The sequence below is a fragment of the Theropithecus gelada genome, chromosome 12 (genome assembly GCF_003255815.1).
Source record: "Theropithecus gelada isolate Dixy chromosome 12, Tgel_1.0, whole genome shotgun sequence".
Lineage (NCBI taxonomy): Eukaryota > Metazoa > Chordata > Mammalia > Primates > Cercopithecidae > Theropithecus > Theropithecus gelada.
Window position 1 is genome coordinate 9,708,613 of NC_037680.1, and position 20,756 is coordinate 9,729,368.

At 39.4% G+C, this 20,756-nt stretch overlaps 1 pseudogene; it reads right to left on the bottom strand.

The window, feature by feature from the left end:
• Positions 1-5,909: 5,909 nt before the first annotated feature.
• LOC112636860 lies at positions 5,910-6,083 on the bottom strand (annotated as a pseudogene).
• Positions 6,084-20,756: the final 14,673 nt, after the last annotated feature.

Sequence of the window (20,756 nt, forward strand, 5' to 3'; positions counted from 1 at the left end):
CTCAGCTCACTGCAAGCTCCGCCTCCCGGGTTCATGCCATTCTCCTGCCTCAGCCTTCCGAGTAGCTGGGACTGCAGGCGCCCGCCACCACGCCCAGCTAATTTTTGTATTTTTTTTTTTAGTAGAGACAGGGTTTCACCTTGTTACTCAAGATGGTCTCCGTCTCCTGACCTCATGATCCACCCGCTTCGGTCTCCCAAAGTGCTGGGATTACAGGTGTGAGCCACCACGCCAGGCTGCAACTTGTACTTTCAATACCCTTCTCCTTTCCTGACTATTCTCGAGCACTCAAAAGCTGGAAACACGTTTATTTAGTTCCCTTTTCAGCTAGGTGTGGGCATATAACATAGGTCTGGGATATAAGCAGAAATCTGCCGAAGCAACCTGTTCTGTCTGGAATGCAGTCACAGAGCCTAGAGATGTGGAAACTTCCAGTGCCCATAGAACAGCCTACATAAGCATAAATGCCAAGACACTAAGAATGTGGCATAGAAACATGGGAGGAGCATGGGTCTCTGGCGTCACTGCTAAACCCACTACTCTGGACTGTTACCGCCAGCCTTCTTCTTATGTGTGGCATATGTACCTTTAGGTTTTTAATCTAGGACTAACCGTGTGTTCCATATTTTGCAGTTGAACATTCTTGATTAATACAATGACTTCAGGTTTGCGAAAGCTTACAAAACTTTAAGCAAAACAAAGAGTTTCTGTCATAAATATGTATTCAAGAAAATCTTAAAAGCCTTTCAAGTGTACAAAATCCTAGTTATCGTCTCCAGTTGAGTAACTTTTCACTTCCCTCTTCTATCTTGGGAAAGGGCACCAATCCTCTTACAGTGATATAGGAAACAGTGAATTCAAGCTAGTCACATAATTCTATTGCTTTTATAACTCTATCTGCTATGTCACTTGCTCTCTCACTAATTCTATGTGCCAGTTCCAGTTCTTTTTTTACATCTAATAGTCCCTCTCTTTTCCCAGTCGTGATTGGCTGCCATCACAGAGGAATTCTGTGGCATGGTCCGGCTGTAGCCAGACAATAACGCAATCCAAGCTTTGCTTGGCAATATGTGAAAAGACCAAGCCTAGCCATTTTATAGAGTGTGGAACTGGTCTTGTTTCCTTAAGTCAGTAAAGTCTTCCTATGCACCTATCAACAATAAGTAACCTTATTCCTCAACCTTATTTCCACCAACCTCTTAACAATCCAGAGCCCGTGAGTGTAAACACCTTTAGCATCTTACAAACAGGCCTACTTTAAAGGACTCTTGCATAGGGTCATGATAGACTTTGAAAAACATTCTCTTTCCCTACTCCCAAATTTTACATAAGACCGCAGAACCTATTGATTTGAAACTATCCATATTTTATTCATATAGCTGTGGTTTGCATAAGTTATCTAATACACATACATACACACACATATTTTAATCTAATATGTATCTAATACACATACATACACACATGTATTTTTATCTAATATGTCTCTAACACACATACATACACATACATATTTTGAGCTTTTTCCTGTTGAGGTGACTATTATCAGATTTTAAAAATGTATATGCTATTAGGTACAATCATGTTATGTCACAAGTTGTCATATCAGGCCGCACCTGTGATTTTCAACACTGATACAATATTCAGAGCAATTGGACCACAGCTTGCTTTCATTCAGTCAGAACCCAGCAATGTTTCGACTATGTTCAGGTTACACCCACACAGGTGTTGACTTATTTCAGCAATCATATTTTCCTCAGTAAGCTAAGGAATAATTGATACGGCTCTTTACAAGCAACATAAATCTGCTGACAAAGAAAAGCTCATAAAATCATTGTTATACCAATCTCTCCAAAAAAATTCTCAATTAGACAAGATTACTTTAAGAGTAAAATATTGTAATCAGAATCAGGCTGGGCAACAAAAAAAAGGGGGAGGAAGAGGAGGAGCAGGAGAAGGAGGAAGAGGAGGAGGGGGAAGAGGAGGAAGATAAGGCTTGAAGGCCACAACTTTCCTATGTAAGAAATTTCTTTATTATTTTTTATTTTTTTGAGGCGGAGTCTTGCTCTGTCACCAGGCTGGAGTGCAGTGATGTGATCTCAGCTCACTGCAACCTCCGCCTCCTGGGTTCAAGTGATTCTTCTGCCTCAGTCTCACGAGTAGCTGGGTCTACAGTCACGCACCACCATGCCCAGCTAATTTTTGTATTTTTTAGTAGAGACAGGGTTTCACCATGTTGGCCAGGATGGTCTCAATCTCTTGATCTCATGATCCACCTGCCTTGGCCTCCTAAAGTGCTTGGATTACAGGCGTGAGCCACCGTGCCCAGCAGAAATTTCTTGCATCACTTTATCCCAGATCCTCAGATATACTCTTCTACTCCCCTGAATCCCAGTCTTCTTCCCTGAGGCTCACCAGGACACATGACCTAATTCTTCTCAGTTCCTCCCTGTGTGGGTTAATCCCTCTCCAATTGCTTCAGGGTTAAGATTCTGCTTCAAACTGAAGGGTATTTGAAACCATACCAGAGTCTCCTTTGTGATTCTTACTAGGAAGATGTCTAGAGAATTGTACAGTTATTTTAGGGGGAATTGTAGAATACAGTCAATAAAAAGACTACCTAAATAAAATTAAGTGGTGAAGTAAATTAGTTTCAACTTCAGCTAAAGCACACGTTTCTGGCACTACTGTGCGGGGTGACTTCTTGCGCAGAAAGTCTTTCAACTTAGCTTCAGTCAGGTGTGTGCCTTAAACATGCCTTTTGCATAGGGAATTGCATGCCTTCCTGCCTTGTCAAACTGTGGAAGTACAGGCTTTTTCTGACTTCTGTCATCTCTCCTTGCTGTGTCATCATGGGTCCCTACAACTCACCTCCATGCTTCAGAATTCTTCCAACCCACTAGGTACTTACGTTTGTTTCTCCCAAGAGCGCTCTCTCACCATGCAGTGCTCTCTCCGCATCTCAGCAAACTTTCAGCCAGAGAGTAAGATATCGATGCCCCACCCCCTTACAGGCATCTTCAATCTTTACGACTGAATTCTTTGAGCCCTCCTCAGTTAGATAGGGCAAGTAGAGGAAGGGAAAAATTCTAAAGGCTCTGTACCACTATTAATTCCCTTCATTCTGTCTTCCCATACTTTATTTTCCGTTTTTTTGTTTTGTTTTTGTTTTTGTTTTGTTTTGTTTTGTTTTGTTTTTGAGACGGAGTCTGGCTCCGTAGCCCAGGCTGGAGTGCAGTGGCACGACCTACACTCTGCCTCCCGGATTCACGCCATTCTCCTGTCTCAGCCTCCCGAGTAGCTGGGACCACAGGCACCTGCCACCACGCCCGGCTAAAATTTTTATTTATTTTATTTTTTTGTATGTTTAGTAGAGACGGGGTTTCACCATGTTAGCGAGGATGGTCTCCGTCTCCTGACCTCGTGATTCGCCCTCCTCGGCCTCCCAAAGTGCTGGGATTACAGGCATGAGCCACCGCGCCCGGCCTTTATTTTCCTCTTTTACATGAACTGATGAAGCAGTGGGGATGAGGATCCCAGGGCCAGTTTTGGTATTTTCTATTAACTCCTATATAGATGACTCCAGCACTTTTCTATCATTCCCCCATTTTAAGGCTCCCACTGAAATTCTAAAACAGAAAGGAAACCTACCACTCAAATTAATTATCTACTTAAAGAAGTTAAGAAATTACATGCAGACTTAAAGTTTTCTTACATCTAGGTTTTGAACTTTATAACATTAGTAGTTTGAATATTGAATTAAAATTTACTTCATAAATGCCCTTTCTGTCTGTAAAATCACCTTCCTGCAATGTTCAAAATAACTCAGAAGATCCTTGTTACCACTAGAAAGTCCTGCCCAATCCCCACGCCCGATCAGCTTGCCTAGGAAACCGACCCAGGTAAGCCCACAGCCGCCCTGAGTTTTCTCAGTCATTTTAACACCTATTCGATTGCTAACTACCCATTGCCTTCCCTATGCAAGGGGTCGGCACAAAGCACTGAAAATTTCTCCCACCCCAGATGCTGCTGCTTCCTCCTACCAGCCTACCATGATGTCTCAGTTCGCTTTGCCGTCTCAGCCATAGCTCACATCAACTAATTCTTCAATGTGAGAAGCTTTGATAAAGTTGATATAAAATATACCTGCTTATAAGGTCTTTCTCAAGGAAAAGAATCAGCTACCCAGATATTCTGTACTGTTTCAGGCTCTCAAATTATTATTCTTCCCAGAACCTACATAGTCAAAATATTGATGTCCAAAGGTTTGGTTTACTCTCCACTCTCACCAGAAAGTGGGAAAAACTGACTTGGCCAGATGTAGGGCTTTCATCCTCAAATTGTGGGTCATTGAGAGCCACGGAAATTTCAAACTGTGTTTTATTGTGGTTTTAAGCTGTAAGTAATAATGAATGTATTTATTTATTCAAGGAACATTTGTAGGGACACACTGCTATTTGCTATGCCCTATGTTCATTTGAGCGACCCAGAGCTAGTGGGGTTGCAGTGCTATACAGTGGCATAGACATGTAAACAAATGTGCTCGATTATTTATTGTGAGACTAACGTCTTTTCTCACATCTCAACTGGAAATTAAGTGGAAATAATTTTTTTCATATTGCTACTTTTATAGTCTTGGAAAATTGTCAAAAACTTGGTATCTGGGACAAAAGCAGAAGTTGCAGGGCAATTGTTCATCTCTTTTGGCCCACATTTTTCTTTAGGAGTCTGGAACCATTGAGAAAAACTAATGCTGGAGTTTTGAAAGACGAAAGATACCTGAAGACCATGGGAAAGAACAGAGGTTTAAGGTTGGGGGGTTTCTGTGAATAATACCCAATGTCCTTCTCACCAGAGGAGGAAAAGTTTTGGTGGGAAATGATGAGGCCACAACCCCCTGGTGAAAGAGTTACAGGTTCATAGTAGACACTAAGAAAACGGAGTTGCCTGTTTGGAAATCGCCATATGCCCTGGAGAAGCCCAAAAGGGTTCCGGAAACCAGCACGTCCATGTGTGGCTGGCATGATAGAAGTCCTTCCACCTTTCTCAGGTAAGCACTAGGCGCTTCTGTTATCACAGGGAGAAGGAGAAGCAGAAAGGAGAAAGGAGACTGATTTAGTTTTATACTCTCTCAAGCCAGGGTTGATCTAGATTGATTTTTTTTTTTTTTTTTTTTTTGAGACGGAATCTCGCTCTGTCGCCCAGGGTGGAGTGCAGTGGCCGGATCTCAGCTCACTGCAAGCTCCGCCTCCCGGGTTCACGCCATTCTCCTGTCTCAGCCTCCCGAGTAGCTGGGACTACAGGCGCCCACCACCGCGCCGGGCTAGTTTTTTGTATTTTTTAGTAGAGACGGGGTTTCACTGTGGTCTCGATCTCCTGACCTTGTGATCTGCCCGCCTCAGCCTCCCAAAGTGCTGGGATTGCAGGCGTGAGCCACCGCGCCCGGCCTAGATTGATTTTTAAAATTAAGAAATTCGGTGTTTCCTATATCTGCCTCCTACATAGGAAACTTACTTCTGCCACTCAAATGAATGTAATAAAGCAGATGTGCCATCAAAGAAACATATGGGGAGACAAAAAGGAAGAATTGGTAAGTCTTTCTAGGGAAATAGGAAGGTGAGGTGAAAGAAAAAATTAAGGCTTTATAGCTCACACACTCCCTAAGTTGCTCTCGTCCCATAATATTTGTGTCCAATGTCTGTGTCACATGCTCAGAAGTATGTTGGCAAGGTTGTGCCAGCGGACTAATATAAAAAGATCATTCTAGTTGAGGACAGGGTGACTTATAATGCATTAAAGTGATGCCTTCTAAAAAGATTATTTCTATTTATTAATAGATTAATTGATTTATTTTATGAATAAATTTTTAATGCCTTAACCTAAATAAAGAAGTAACACGGTCAAAATATTAGGCCTAATCAAAGACGCAGTCCAAGACATCTGTTGTTCCTATAATGGCACCAAATAAGCCGTTACCTTCTCTGCTTTTATATCTGATGATAGGTAGATAGGTAGGTAGATAGATATAAAACTGCTAAGAACAGATACTACACTTGATCTTATCCAAAAGTTTGAGAAGTGATGTGATGGTAGATAAATAGATAGATAAATGACGATTGATACATAGATAGATATAGAGATAGTAGATTTACATGTTAGACTGAAATTGAACGGAAAAAATGCACTGTTCATTATATGTTTATGTGTAATTGTGTGGGCGTATACATTTGTTTTGAAGAAGATTAGAAATGAAGAAAATCACACAACTGTTAATAGTGGTTCATTTCAGGAAGGGGAAATCCACATGGTGTTTCTTTTCCTTTTTATATTTTTTATTATATTTTCTTTGTTATTATTTGACAAATTTCAGTACTATTTTCTTATAAGCTTTAATGATTTCCCTTTTGGTATTTATTTTTCCATCAGCATGTTCACAATAGACATCTATTACCTGATGATTACCCAAAAATTAAAGTGGTATTTTTTGTCTCTAATTTTGAGAGCAGACCACAGGGAAGGAAACCTTCTAGTTGGAGCGTCTATGCGCTGTAGAGATTCTAGAAATATTACTTCTTGCAGAATGAACACATAAGACAAACTATGGAACTCAGAAATCTCAGCATCTATAAAGTCCGTGTCAGTCATAAAGACCCATTAAAATGGAAGATTGTTCTTATGATCTGAGATGCAGGGCTAACTAAGAGCCCAGGTTCATCCCCCCCTCCTGGCTTTTTGCATCTTACCTTCACCTGGGGATTCTCACGGGACTGCCACTTCAGGTCACAGAGGGCTTAGCCCAGTTTTTAACTTCCCTGGTTGCCTATGCGAAGGCAATCCTGCTGTCCTTACCCAGACAATGCTGACCATATTCCTTTGGATTATTTTCTTCAGTGTGAATATCACAGTCTTACATCAGTTTATTTATTTACTTTTCTGTGTATTGTTGAACACTGTCCACTAAATGATAAGTGACTGAGGACTGAGGTTGTGTCTGACTTGTGCAATGTCCCCTCACCAGAGCCTGGTACACCTCTATATAGGCAGCATTTAAGTTACGTTTTTAATTAATGATTGAAGTTGATTTTTAAAAACTAGCTTAAGCATGTGTCAGGTACCAAAACATTTGAATATTTAGAAACCATTTTTCCATGAAGCCAGTGGATTCACTGATAATTCAACTCTCTGTTTCTGTAACTGAATACCTGCTACTCTGTTAACTCGGAGTGCAAACATAGCCAATTCTCTTTTCTTTTCCTAATTAATCCAACTGTCTTGTAAGAGGAAATGTCAATATCCTACTTGCTTGTTGCTGAAATAAATGAAAAATGACCTGATGAACCAAAAGGATTTGCTTCTCTGCCATTTTCTTGATTACCTCATTTTAGCAAGACTTACTGTTTTTGCTTTTTATTCTTCCACTTAGAGGTACCTGTATCTAATCTCAGAGAGTTTTGAGACTATTAAAATGTTGCAAATTCCATTAAGTATCTTGCAAACAAAATTTTTTGGTGCAATATTTTATCTTTTCAAATGCTTTAAGTATATTTTGTATAAACCTTGGCACTGATGATTTGGCTCAGTTACTTCATGGGCATAAATTAATATATCCTAACTATATTGGATAAGCTAACATATAACCTTGTTGGCTAAGCCAGTCCTCATTTTCAAACCAATCCACAAACCAACTATAATTTTTAATTCAAAAATATGTTAATGTGTATTCAGAGAAATAGTGTAAAAACTGAGTAAATTGCAGGTCACATTATGAAAGATAGATTAGTCTGGGACATACTTTATGATAAAGAAAGGTATATACTACTAAAACCTGATAGGTCTGGCACCCAGCACATAAATTTACCTCTTGTTAATAGCAGGTAGAAAATTTAAACCAAATTAGGATTGCCTGCAACTTTGGAAGAAAATGCTGTAATTTGATTTCAAAAATAAGCTTTAGAGCTTTTATATTACACCAATATGAAAACATATGTAATTGTTTAAATTGGTTGATGTAATTGAATATCACCTGATTTTTTTTTTTTGGTAATTATAGAACACATTCCAAATTCCTTAAAAGAACTTCTGATTCTTTGGTTGTTTAAAAATATTTTTCTTTTTAGCACATTGCAGGTCATAAAAATAAGTATTAACCAGAGCTGGAAAAAAAAATGGGAAAAAAGCCAGTTTTCATTGTCAGTGTTTCTTTCTGAGTCTTTTTTCTTCACTCCTCCAGGACTCTGCCTGATGTAGTTTAGATATTTGTCCAAATCTCATGTTGAATTGTATCTTCAATGCTAGGGGTGGGGCCTGGTGGGAAGTGTTTAAATCATGGGACTAAATACTTCATGGCTTGGTACTGTCCTTGTGATAGTGAATTCTCATGCAATCTGGTCATTTAAAAGTAGGGGGCACATCTCTCCCACTCTCTCTTGCTTGCTCCTGCTTTTGCCATGTGAAGTGCCTACTCCTGCTTCACCTCTGCCATGATTGAAAGCTCTCTGAGGCTTCACGGGAAGCCAAGCAGATACCAGCATCATACTTCCTGTGAAGCCAGCAGAACCATGAGCCAATTAAATGTCTTTTCTTTATAAATTACCCACTCTCAAGAATTTCTTTATGGCAACACAAGAAAGGCCTAATACACTGCCTTAACAGAAATGCATTCTTTGACAATAGGTGATGGGTGAAAGAGGAAACGTGACTGAGTGAATATTGTAATTAGTCCACTCTCTTACTCTACCATAGATATGAAATCAGAAATCCCAATACAGCACCCACATACTCTCTTTCTGACAAGTACATCAACCTTAACACATTTTTAATGCATGAAAGACTAAAAGCCCTGAGGATATATGGCACCTTACTTAAAGAAACCTTCCTGTTCGACGTCTAGGAGGATGTGCACTTTTGTAAGATTTGAGATGGATGAAGAAACGTCTTTGTTTTTTAAAGGAGAAAAAGCTCTGTTTTAAACACAAGCAAGCTCTCAGGGAGATAAATTTCAGGAAAATATGAAATATGAAAATTAATGTTCTGGACATTGATGTTTTAAAGACTATGTTCACGAGTAACTCTGACCAAGTCTAAAAACTGCTGTTGTAAAGCACCCATCGCTGGACACACTCATGTCTGACTCTTCCCCATACTTCTCTGGAATAACACCTTTAAACTCCTAAAACCCAAGAATTAATGCCAACCCCTTTCCCTCAGCAATGAAGCTTCTCACTAAACCTCCCAAAGAAGGTTATCATCAGTGACTCCAGAAGGTCCTTCTTCCACCTTGTTGAGATGTAGCTTCCCTCAACAAGATGGGAGGAGGACCTCCTGTTATTCAAAGGTGACATAACTTTCTAAGGGAGGCAACCCGAATTATTCCAAGGGTATTGCTTCGACAAATCAGTTTGAAATGAAAATGATTCCCCTGTGAGAACATATTAGGTATTCTAACTTCATTGTTAATGAACGCAAGAGCTTTAGTTGTTACCTGTCATTGCTGTTGCTACTTACCATTGCTGTTGCTACTCGTTAACTAATTAATTAATGCAAAAATGGATTGGCGCAGTAGAAGAGTCAGTAAAGCCTTCAGAATTGAAAAAAACTGGGCTCCCATCTCTGCTTTGATCCTTGCCAGATACATGATGTTGGGCAAGCAACTCCTGAGTTTCAGTGTTTTTAACTATTAAATGAAGATTAAATTACCAACTTCACAGGATTTTGAAGATTAATTGAATTGACATCTGTAAAGTCCATAGCATAGTCGCATGCCTGGCATAGCAGCCAATTAATATAATGTTAGTTCCGTTTTCTTATTCATCATTTGCTATGTGCAAAATTATCAAAGAAGAAATGAGATATAAATGCCTCTTAGCACAAAATATTGAGAGACAGCCAGATGTAGGAACAAAAAATTAAAATAGAGTTGATTAGAGGCTATAAAAGAAGCATGTACAAAGAACTATGGAAGAACAGAGCCAGAAGCCAGGAAGGCAGACTTCCATGTGGGTAATTCCATATGGTTTAATTCAACTCAGTATAACAAATTACCCTTGAGATCCTGCTCTCTGCTCAGCACTATTGTGTCCAATGGACCACTCAGAGTATCAACTGTAAACTCTGTTCTTTGGTAGTTCATAATTTAGTTCAGAAGACAAGACTTACAGAAAACATGTTTTACAAATATTTCTGAATGCCCATATGTGCCAAAAACTATACAATATATAGGGTATACATGGTCCCTTTCAAAGCAAAATTCTATTCATAGAGATTAATAAGAAGTTAATCAATTAAGTAATTAATGTCACCAATTTATGAGATGCCAAGAAGTAATAGAGAAGATGAGTGCTTTGGAAGGTCCTGTAGGGACCTGGCATGTCAGGCTGCCTTCAAACTCACTCTGAAGACCCAGGCCACCCTTTCTGAATGTGTAGAGTTCAGAAGCAGAATCTGAAACTTGAGTTTTCTGTGCAAAAGAAATCCTTTTGGTTTTCATACATCATATAATTTAACATCCCTACTCTGCTTTTTCTGGAGATCACAAGTAATGAAATGATCACCAGGGTTATGTATTCCATTTGTGATATATGAACCATTAATTCTTATAAGATTATATATATATACACACACACACACACATACACACACACACACACACAATATGTGTGTGTGTGTATATGTGTGATCATTATTCTAGCTATTCCGGACTCTGCTCTTAGATGCTCACTGCTTCACCATTTGACTAAAGATACCTGACTTTGTAGAATATAGAGTCACAAGAATTGATTAGGCTTAAGACATATTTAAAATACCAAATCCAAAGAAGAGTTCATAACTAGAAATATCAGGTTGCTATTAAATATGATTCAAGATAATGGAGCTGACATAAGACTATGGATCTTGATGTAATGTCTCTAATTTTCCTAAACAGAACACATTTTTTACAGTAACATGACAGAGCAAAGTGCATTATGCCCAGCCATTAGAATTCCAAGAAACTGTCAACCTCAAAAGAAATCTTCCCGTAGAGCACAGGGCTAAGAAATATTCTCTAATTTCAAAGGCATTATTACTTTTGACTTCAGGATTCTTGGAAATACTATTTTCTTACATATCTGGTAATAGAATTTGGAAGGCAAAAGTCAGCTTTCTTTTCTTTCTGATCCCCCAAACTGACCACAACTCACATAGCTTCATTCTTACCTCATTCCTAAATTCTCTACATCCAGGAGAAAATATATGGCAGAGAATAGAGGGAAGACACTGGAAACAAGTGGTCCTATGCACACATCAAGACTTCACTACTTATATGTGTATGACCTTAAGAATTATTAACCTCTCTTAACTTCAACTTCTTGACCAACGAAATAGGAAAAACAGTATAGTTCATGCAGAATTATTGTGAGAATATAATTAAGGAGATAATAATCATAAAGCATCTGGAAATCAATAAAAATATATATATAATCACTGTAACAGGAAGAATGAAACCATCTTTTACTTGAAGACAAAGGCTCTGAGTTTTGGGGGAAACACAGTCACCAACATTTCTCAAATTTGAACAATAGTTTGGCATTCTCAAATAAAAATAGCTCCGTTAAAAGTGCTTGAGAGTCCCTCTTTGTAAAAAAATTCACAAACCAGCTGGGAGCAGTGGCTCACGCCTGTAATCCCAGCATTTTGGGAGGCCAAGGTGGGCGGATCACTTGAGGTCAGGAGTTCGAGACCAGCCTGGCCAATATGGTGAAACCCCATCTTTACTAAAAATACAAAAGTTAGCCAGTCATGGTGGCACACGCCTGTAATCCCAGCTACTCGGGAGGCTGAGGTAGGAGAATGGCTTGAACCTGGGAGGCAGAGTTTGCAGTGAGCCGAGATCACACTACTGCATTCCAGCCTGGGCAACAGGGCCAGGGTTAGACACTGTCTCAAGAAAAAAAAAAAAATTACAAACAAATACACAAATGCAGTCAATCAAAAGATGATTTGAGAAGCTGTTCTAAGGGTAAGTTACATGGTCAATAAAGAAGACCATGGTAGTCGCTTCCAAGATGGCCAAATAGGAACAGCTCTGGTCTGCAGCTCCCAGCATCATCGACGCAGAAGATGGGTGATTTCTGCATTTCCAACGGAGGTACTGGGTTCATCTCAGTGGGACTGGTTGGACAGCACATGCAGCCCACGGAGGGTGAGTCGAAGCAGGGCGGGGCGTCACCTCACCCAGGAAGTGCAAGGGGTCAGGGGATTTTCCTTTCATATCCAAGGGAAGCCATGACAGATTGCATCTGGAGAAACAGTTCACTCCTGACCAAATACTGCACTATTCCCACAGTCTTAGCAACCAGCAGACCAGGAGATACCCTCCTGTGCCTGGCTCAGCCAGTCCCACACTCATGGAGCCTTGCTCACTGCTAGTGCAGCAGTCTGAGAGTGACCTGCCCTCACCAGCAGTAGAACAAAACTGGATGGAGAATGAGTTTGATGAGTTGACAGAAGTAGGCTTCAGAAGGTTGGTAATAACAAATTTCTCTGAGCTAAAGAAGCATGTTATAATCCATTGCAAGGAAGTTAAAACCTTGAAAAATGGTTAGATGAATGACTAACTAGAATAAACAGTGTAGAGAAGACCTTAAATGATCTGATGGAGCTGAAAACCATGGCATGAGAACTTCATGACACATGCATAAGCTTCAGTTGCCAATTCAATCAAGTGGAAGAAAGTATATCAGTGATTGAAGATCAAAATAATGAAATAAAGTGAGAAGACAAGATTAGAGGAAAAAAGAGTGAAAAGAAATGAACAAAGCCTCCAAGAAATATGGGACTATGTGAAAAGACCAAATATAAGTTTGATTGCTATACTAGAAAGTGATGGGGAGAATGGAACCAAGTTAGAAAACACTCTTCAGGATATTATCCAGGAGAAAGTCCCTAATCTAGCAAGACAGGTCCACATTCAAATTCAGGAAATACAGAGAACACACAAAGATACTCCTAGAGAATAGCAATCCCAAGACACATAATTGTCAGACTCACCAAGGTTCAAATGAAGGAAAAAATGTTAAGGGCAGCTAGAGAGAAAGGTAGGGTTACCCACAAAGGAAACCCCATCAGACTAACAGCAAATCTCTCAGCAGAAACCCTACAAGCCAGAAGAGAGTGGGTGCCAATATTCAACATTCTCAAAGAAAAGAATTTTCAGCCCAGAATCTCATATCCAGCCAAACTAAGCTTCATAAGTGAAGGAGAAATAAAATCCTTTACAGATAAGCAAATGCTCAGAGATTTTTGTCACCACCAGGCCTGCCTTACAAGAAGCACTAAACATGGAAAGGAACAACTCATACCAGTCACTGCAAAAACATGCCAAATGGTAAAGACCATTGATGCTATGAAGAAACTGCATCAATTAACGGGCAAAATAACCAGCTAACATCATAATGACAGGATCAAGTATAACAATATTCACCTTAAATGTAAATGGGCTGAATGTCCCAGTTAAAAGACACACACTGGCAAATTGGATAAAGAGTCAAGACCCATCAGTGTGCTGTATTCAGGAGACCCATCTTACATGCAGAGACACACATAGGCTCAAAATAAGGTGATGGAGGAAGATCTACCAGGAACATGGAAAGAAAAAAGAAAAAAAGCAGGGGTTGCAATCCTAGTCACTGATAAAACAGACTTTAAACCAACAAAGATCAAAAGAGACAAAGAAGGCCATTACATAATGGTAAAGGGATCAATTCAACAAGAAGAGCTAGCTATCCTAAATATACATGCACCCAATATGGTAGCACCCAGATTCATAAAGCAAGTCCTTAGAGACCTACAAAGAGACTTAGACTCCCATGCAATAATAATGGGAGACTTTAATACCCCACTGTCAATATTAGACAGATCAATGAGACAGAAGGTTAACAAGGATATCCAGGACTTGAACTCAGCTCTGCACCAAGTGGACTTAATAGACATCTACAGAACTCTCCACCGCAAATCAGCAGAATACACATTCTTCTCAGCACCACATCACACTTATTCTAAAATTGGCCACATAATTGGTAGTAAAACACTCCTCAGCAAATGTAAAAGAACAGAAATCACAACAAACTGTCTCTCAGACCACAGTGCAATCAAATTACAACTAAGGATTAAGAAACGCACTCAACACCACACAACTACATGGAAACGGAACAACCTGCTCCTGAATGACTACTGGGTAAATAAGGAAATGAAGGCAGAAATAAAGATGTTCTTTGAAACCAATGAGAACAAAGACACAGTGTACCAGAATCTCTGGGACACATTTAAAGCAGTGTGTAGTGGGAAATTTATAGCACTAAATGCCCACAAGAGAAAGCAGGAAAGATCTAAAATTGACACCCTAACATCACAATTAAAAGAACTAGAGAAGGAAGAGCAAACACATTCAAAAGCTAGCAGAAGGCAAGAAATAACTCAGATCATAGCAGAACTGAAGGAGATAGAGACACAAAAATCCCTTCAAAAAAATCAATGAAAAGATCAACAAAATAGACAGATCGCTAGCAAGACTAATACAGAAGAAAAGAGAGAAATATCAAATAGATGCCCTAAAAAATGATAAAGGGGATATCACCACCGACCCCACAGAAATACAAACTACAATTAGAGAATACTATAAACACCTCTATGCAAGTAAACTAGAAAATCTAGAAGAAATGGATAAATTCCTGGACACATACACCCTCCAAAGACTAAACCAGGAAGAAGCTGAATCTCTGAATAGACCAATAAGAGGCTCTGAAATTGAGGCAATAATTAATAGCCTACCAACTAAAAAAAGTCCAGGACCAGACAGATTCACAGCTGAATTCTACCAGAGGTACAAAGAGGAGATGATACCATTCCTTCTGAAACTGTTTCAGTCAATAGAAGAAGAGGGAATCCTCCCTAACTCATTGTATGAGGCTAGTACCATCCTGATAACAAAGCTTGGTAGAGACATAACAAAGGAAAGAGAATTTTAGGCCAATATCCCTGATGAACATCAATGCAAAAATCCTCAGTAAAATACTGGCAAACCAAATCCAGCACCACATCAAAAAGCTTATCCACCATGATCAAATCGGCTTCACCCCGGGTTGCAAGGCTGGTTCAACATATGCAAATCAATAAACGTAATCCATCACATAAACAGAACCAATGACAAAAAACACATGATGATCTCAATAGATGCTGAAAAGGCCTTCAACAAAATTCAACAGCCCTTCATGCTAAAAACTCTCAATAAACTAAGTATTGATGAAACATTTCTCAAAATAATAAGAGCTATTTATGACAAACCCTCAGCCAATATCATACTGAATAGGCAAAAACTGGAAGCATTCCCTTTGAAAACCGGCACAAGACAGGGATGCCCTCTCTCACCACTCCTATTCAACATAGCATTGGAAGTTCTATTTAGGGCAATCAGGCAAGAGAAAGAAATCAAGGGTATTCAGTTAGGAAAATAGGAAGTCAAATTGCCCCTGTTTGCAGATGACATGATTGTATATTTGGAAAACCCCATCGTCTCAGCCCAAAATCGCCTTAAGCTGATAAGAAACTTCAGCAAAGTCTCAGGATACAAACTCAATGTGCAAAAATCACAAGCATTCTTATACACCAATAACAGACAAACAGAGAGCTACATCATGAGTGAACTCCCATTCTCAATTGCTACAAAGAGAATAAAATACCTAGGAATCCAACTTATAAGGGATGTGAAGGACATCTTCAAGGAGAACTACAAACCACTGCTCAATGAAATAAAAGAGGATACAAACAAATGGAAGTACCTTCCATGCTCATGGATAGGAAGAATCAATATCATGAAAATGGCCATACTGCCCAAAGTAATTTACAGATTCAATGCTATCCCCATTAAGCTGCCAATTACTTTCTTCACAGAATTGGAAAAAAACTACTTTAAAGTTCATATGGAACCAAAAAAGAGCCCACACAGCCAAGACAATCCTAAGCAAAAAGAACAAAGCTGGAGGCATCACGCTACCTGACTTCAAACTATACTACAAGTCTACAGTAACCAAAACAGCATGGTACTGGCACCAAAACAGATATAAAGACCAATGCAACAGAACAGAGGCCTCAGAAATAACATCACACACCTACAACCATCTGATCTTTGACAAACCTGACAAAAACAAGCAATGGGGAAAGGAATCCCTATTTAATAAATGGTGATGGGAAAACTGTCTAGCCATGTATAGAAAGCCGAAACTGGATCCCTTCCTTACATTGTATACAAAAATTAACTCAAGATGGATTAAAGACTTAAATGTAAGACCTAACACCATAAAAACCCTAGAAGAAAACCTAGGTAATACCATTTAGGACACAGGCATGGGCAAAGACCTCATGACTAAAACACCAAAAGCAATGGCAACAAAAGCCAAAATTGACAAATGGGATCTAATTAAACCAAAGAGCTTCTGCACAGCAAAAGAAACTATCATCACAGAGAACAGGCAACCTACAGAATGGGAGAAAAGTTTTGTAATCTACCCATCTGACAAAGGACAAATATCCAGAATCTACAAATAACTTAAACAAATTTATGAAGACAGTGTGGCAATTCCTCAAGGATCTAGAACTAGAAAAACCATTTGTCCCAGCAATCCCATTACTGGGCATATACCCAAAGGATTATAAATTATTCTACGATAAAGACACATGCACACGTATGTTTATTGCAGCACTATTCACAACAGCAAAGACTTGGAACCAACCCAAATATCCATCAATGATAGACTGGATCAAGAAAATGTGGCACATATACACCATGGAATACTATGCAGCCATAAAAAAGGTGAGTTCATGTCCTTTGTAGGGACATGGATGAAGCTGGAAAACATCAGTCTAAGCAAACTGTCACAAGGACAGAAAACCAAACACTGCATTTTCTCATTCATAAGTGGGAGTTGGACAATGAGAACACATGGACACAGGGGAACATCACACACTGGGGTTGGTCGGGGGTTGGGGGGTATGGGGAGGGAGAGCATCAGGACAAATACCTAATGTATGCGGGGCTTAAAACCTAGATGATGGATTAATAGGTGCAGCAAACTGCCATGGCACGTGTATACCTATATAACAAACCTGCAAGTTCTGTACACGTATCCAGAACTTGAAGTAAATTAAAAAATAAATAAGTAAATAAATAAATAAATAAGAAAATTATTTGTCTCCCTCTTTAGGGCTTAGGCAAAGACTAATGTGTCCTTTGGGAAATGAGTATTTAGGTGCATAAAGAGTGTACACGCACATCCGATAGAAAAGTTGCATTTCAAAGTTGAAGTCATCAAGAGACCTTCTACATCTTACTCTCATGAGAATGCATCAAAGCACTTGAAGTATTACCTCCATACCATCTGCATTCAAAGACCTTAGCTTCACCTTTATTCCTCTCCCTCTACTCCACAGGACCTGGAGTTCCAAAGCCCATCACGGATTCTCCTGTCTGCTTTTACCAATCCATACCTTCATCCAACCTGTGGACGAAGGATTATGAAGGATTATGAAGTAGGAATGACTTAAACTTACAGGATTATGAAGTAGAATTACTTAAACTTACAGGTGTGTACTGAGAGGAATCCCTGGGGAAGTTAGAGTGAGAAAAGACTCACGGGTAAGGAAGGGAGGGTGTAAAGTGTGGATTAATGGAGGATCAGAAGACAAAGGTTATGAAAAAAAATAAAAATGCTTTTGCCAAAAACCACAACCTGAGGACAGGGAGTTAAAGGGTTATTTGTCCAATGCATGTATGTTATCTGAAGTGATTATAAAGCACATTAACATCTTCAACTCATAATATAAACTATATTTTCAGTTTTCAAGCAGAGAACAGAAAACAGAAAGGTTTTGCAAAGAAAAAAGGTAAAAGATCATAATCATTGACCAGAGAGAAAAGTCCAGAAGTAGTTTTCCCAGTTAGGATCTTTACAGTGATAGTGGGGCTGAGATTGTTACTAAAAGTGAGGACTAGACCATTTTATCAGGAGGTTGAGAGTAGAAAACTTTGGTCAAACCCATATTTGCAGGATTTTCCTAAAATCTAGTTTGGCAACAAAAAGCCAGAAATCTGGTTTGGCTCCAAGCAAATCCCAAAATGTGAATAGTTAAATTAGGAAGTATAAATCATCCTTTCAGATAAAGTCTGTATTTTTTTCCAGAAACATTCATATAGAGCTATTGCATGCAATTGTGTAGACTGCACATTGCAGGCCATGTCCCAGTCTATGTAAATGGTGCCCTGGGGATTGAATGTGAACTACCCTTACATCGCATGCAGCTGTTCTGCACTTAACAACAGATGTAACTCTAAATCTGGGGTCTTCTTTTCTTTATGTAGCTAAACACTTGTGCCTGAAATGTCTTTTAAACAACCAGTTCTCCAGTGGAACTATTCTAACAGTAACATGTCTAGTTCAGTTGAAGGCAGTCTATCCTGAGATTCACCTTTATGGCCTCACTTAGACTGTACACCACTTGAGATTCTTGACCTCTGCATTGATTTCACCTGATGTAGGATAAGTTTTAGAAAGGATTTGTTATCAGCCTAGTAAACAAAGCCTATTTTTATAGCCCATGTTTCTTATAGACAAATTCTAGATGTGATTCATAGATTCATATTCTACATTGCCTTGTACATAATAAGTACTCAAGGGTTATTAATGGAATGAGTGATAAGGGGAACTAAATCTACTGGTTTTTTCTTTTTTTTTTTTTTTTGTATCTTCCCATAACAACTGTGAAGGGGTAACACCCAAAGGCAACGTATGAGCATCAACGAATGATTCTCCTAAATGATAAAAGTTTTTTCCTTCAGAAACATTGCTTAAAACAGCTGAAGAACTAAATGAGGTTTCTGAAATGAAACTGCAAAGACAGTCTGGCAGGAATAGTTTCTTCTTTCCTAATCATCAAGCATGGTCCCATCGGGTGGTGCTGCCCTTCAGGCCAGGCGATGCTCCAATTGCATGCGTTGGAGAAGCTGGTGATTGTGTTGTGGGAAAGGGGAGGCAGAGGCAGCCTGTGGGGTGTCTCAGCCTGATTGCTGAGAGAGGCGTTGGGGGTGGGACCTAATTCTGGAGCGCTGCTCTGCCTCACCTACCTCCTCCTAGAGTTGTGATAGATGTCTGTTATTTAAACTCTTGAAATAAGAGAAGAAAGTATCTAAAATGAGCATGTTAAAATGGAGCATTATTGAATTAGAAAACGAAGACTGATTTTGAGAGGCAGAATATAATTACAGGGTTGGAGCATTTCCAGGAGATTGTGGATGGCGCCCCAGCTGAGTGTTGAAGAAATTCTTCCAGACCGAGCCTAGACAGATGATGTTTGTCATCCTCCTCCTCACAAGTGCTGTGGACTCCAGTCCTACAATGATGCAGCACCTCACAGTGTCCACTGATGTCCAAATGCCAATGGTCTCAACTTCGTACGTATCCTCTAAAGCTGTATCCTCCAAACAGTGGAGAAAGCTGAACTCACAACTTTTTTTGATCTGCTGTGTGTAGAAATCGGATTGAGTGAATTAACATGAAAATATTGGAATCTGTAAAAAGCAACATAAGATTTAGATATTGTTACTAATATTGAAAAGGTTGCTGTATTACAATTCCTAATACCTTGGTCAAATATATTCAGAACCCTCATTAAAAGCATAAAAACAGGTCTATTTATACTGCTTGTAATTATAACATAGCAATTACTCTTTTTCACGGATAAGCTATGTGAATAGAAAACATTTTCCATTATTTTTAATAGGATCTTATACACTTAATTCATTGTAAAAGTTTATGTTTAAATTCTAAATACTTTAAGTCTAAATATTATTTATTTCGGGGGAAAAACTTTCCACAAGACTCGATAGATTTGCAAGCAGTCAGACATGAAGGAAGGTAAACTTAGGCTTCACTGAGTAGCAAGAAAGGGAACAAGGGTTGACAGGCTGGCCTGCAACCCTGTTGGAGCTCCAGAGGCTGTCCTGTCCGGAACACTCAACTGTGTCCTCAGAATCCCATTATGCTCCTTATGGGATGGGTTTTCCCCAGTCTTTCCTGCTCATCAGCTCTTCTCACCCTTTCTGGGGCTAGACCTTGACTTCTGACTTCTTGTGATCACTTAGCATTTTGAATATTGGCTCCCTTCTGTTCGCTGTAACAATCACTTTTCGGAAGCCTACATCAGGATTTTCCAACTTTAGTTCAATTACCTGGAGAGCTTGTTAAACCAGACTGCTGGGCCTCAGGGTTTCTCTTTCAGCAGGTCTGAGGAGGAGTGGGAGAGAGTCAAAAATGTGTGTTTTCTAGGAAACTGCCTGGAAATGCTGATGTTGCTGGTCCAGCCCCACCTTTTGAGAAGCACTGGCCCCCACCACACTTAGTGTTACCCTTAGGTTCACACGAATTCTAACAATCCCATGACATTAGATATTTTTATTCTCATTGTATTAATGAGGAAACGGAGACTCAGAAAAGTTTAATAGCTTGCCTGAGGGCACACAATGAATGAAAATAAACTAGGATGCTCACCTAGGACTCTCCTACACCAAAACCTATGATCTTTGACGTACATCGTTTTTGTTCTCATTGTATTCTCAAAATGAAGCCAGAAACACCCCCCTCCCCAACTAACGTCCTTAGAAACATTTATAAGAGGAATTCTTACCGTTTTATCTCACAACCTTCTTAATCCAAGAATCTATGTCAGGTCAT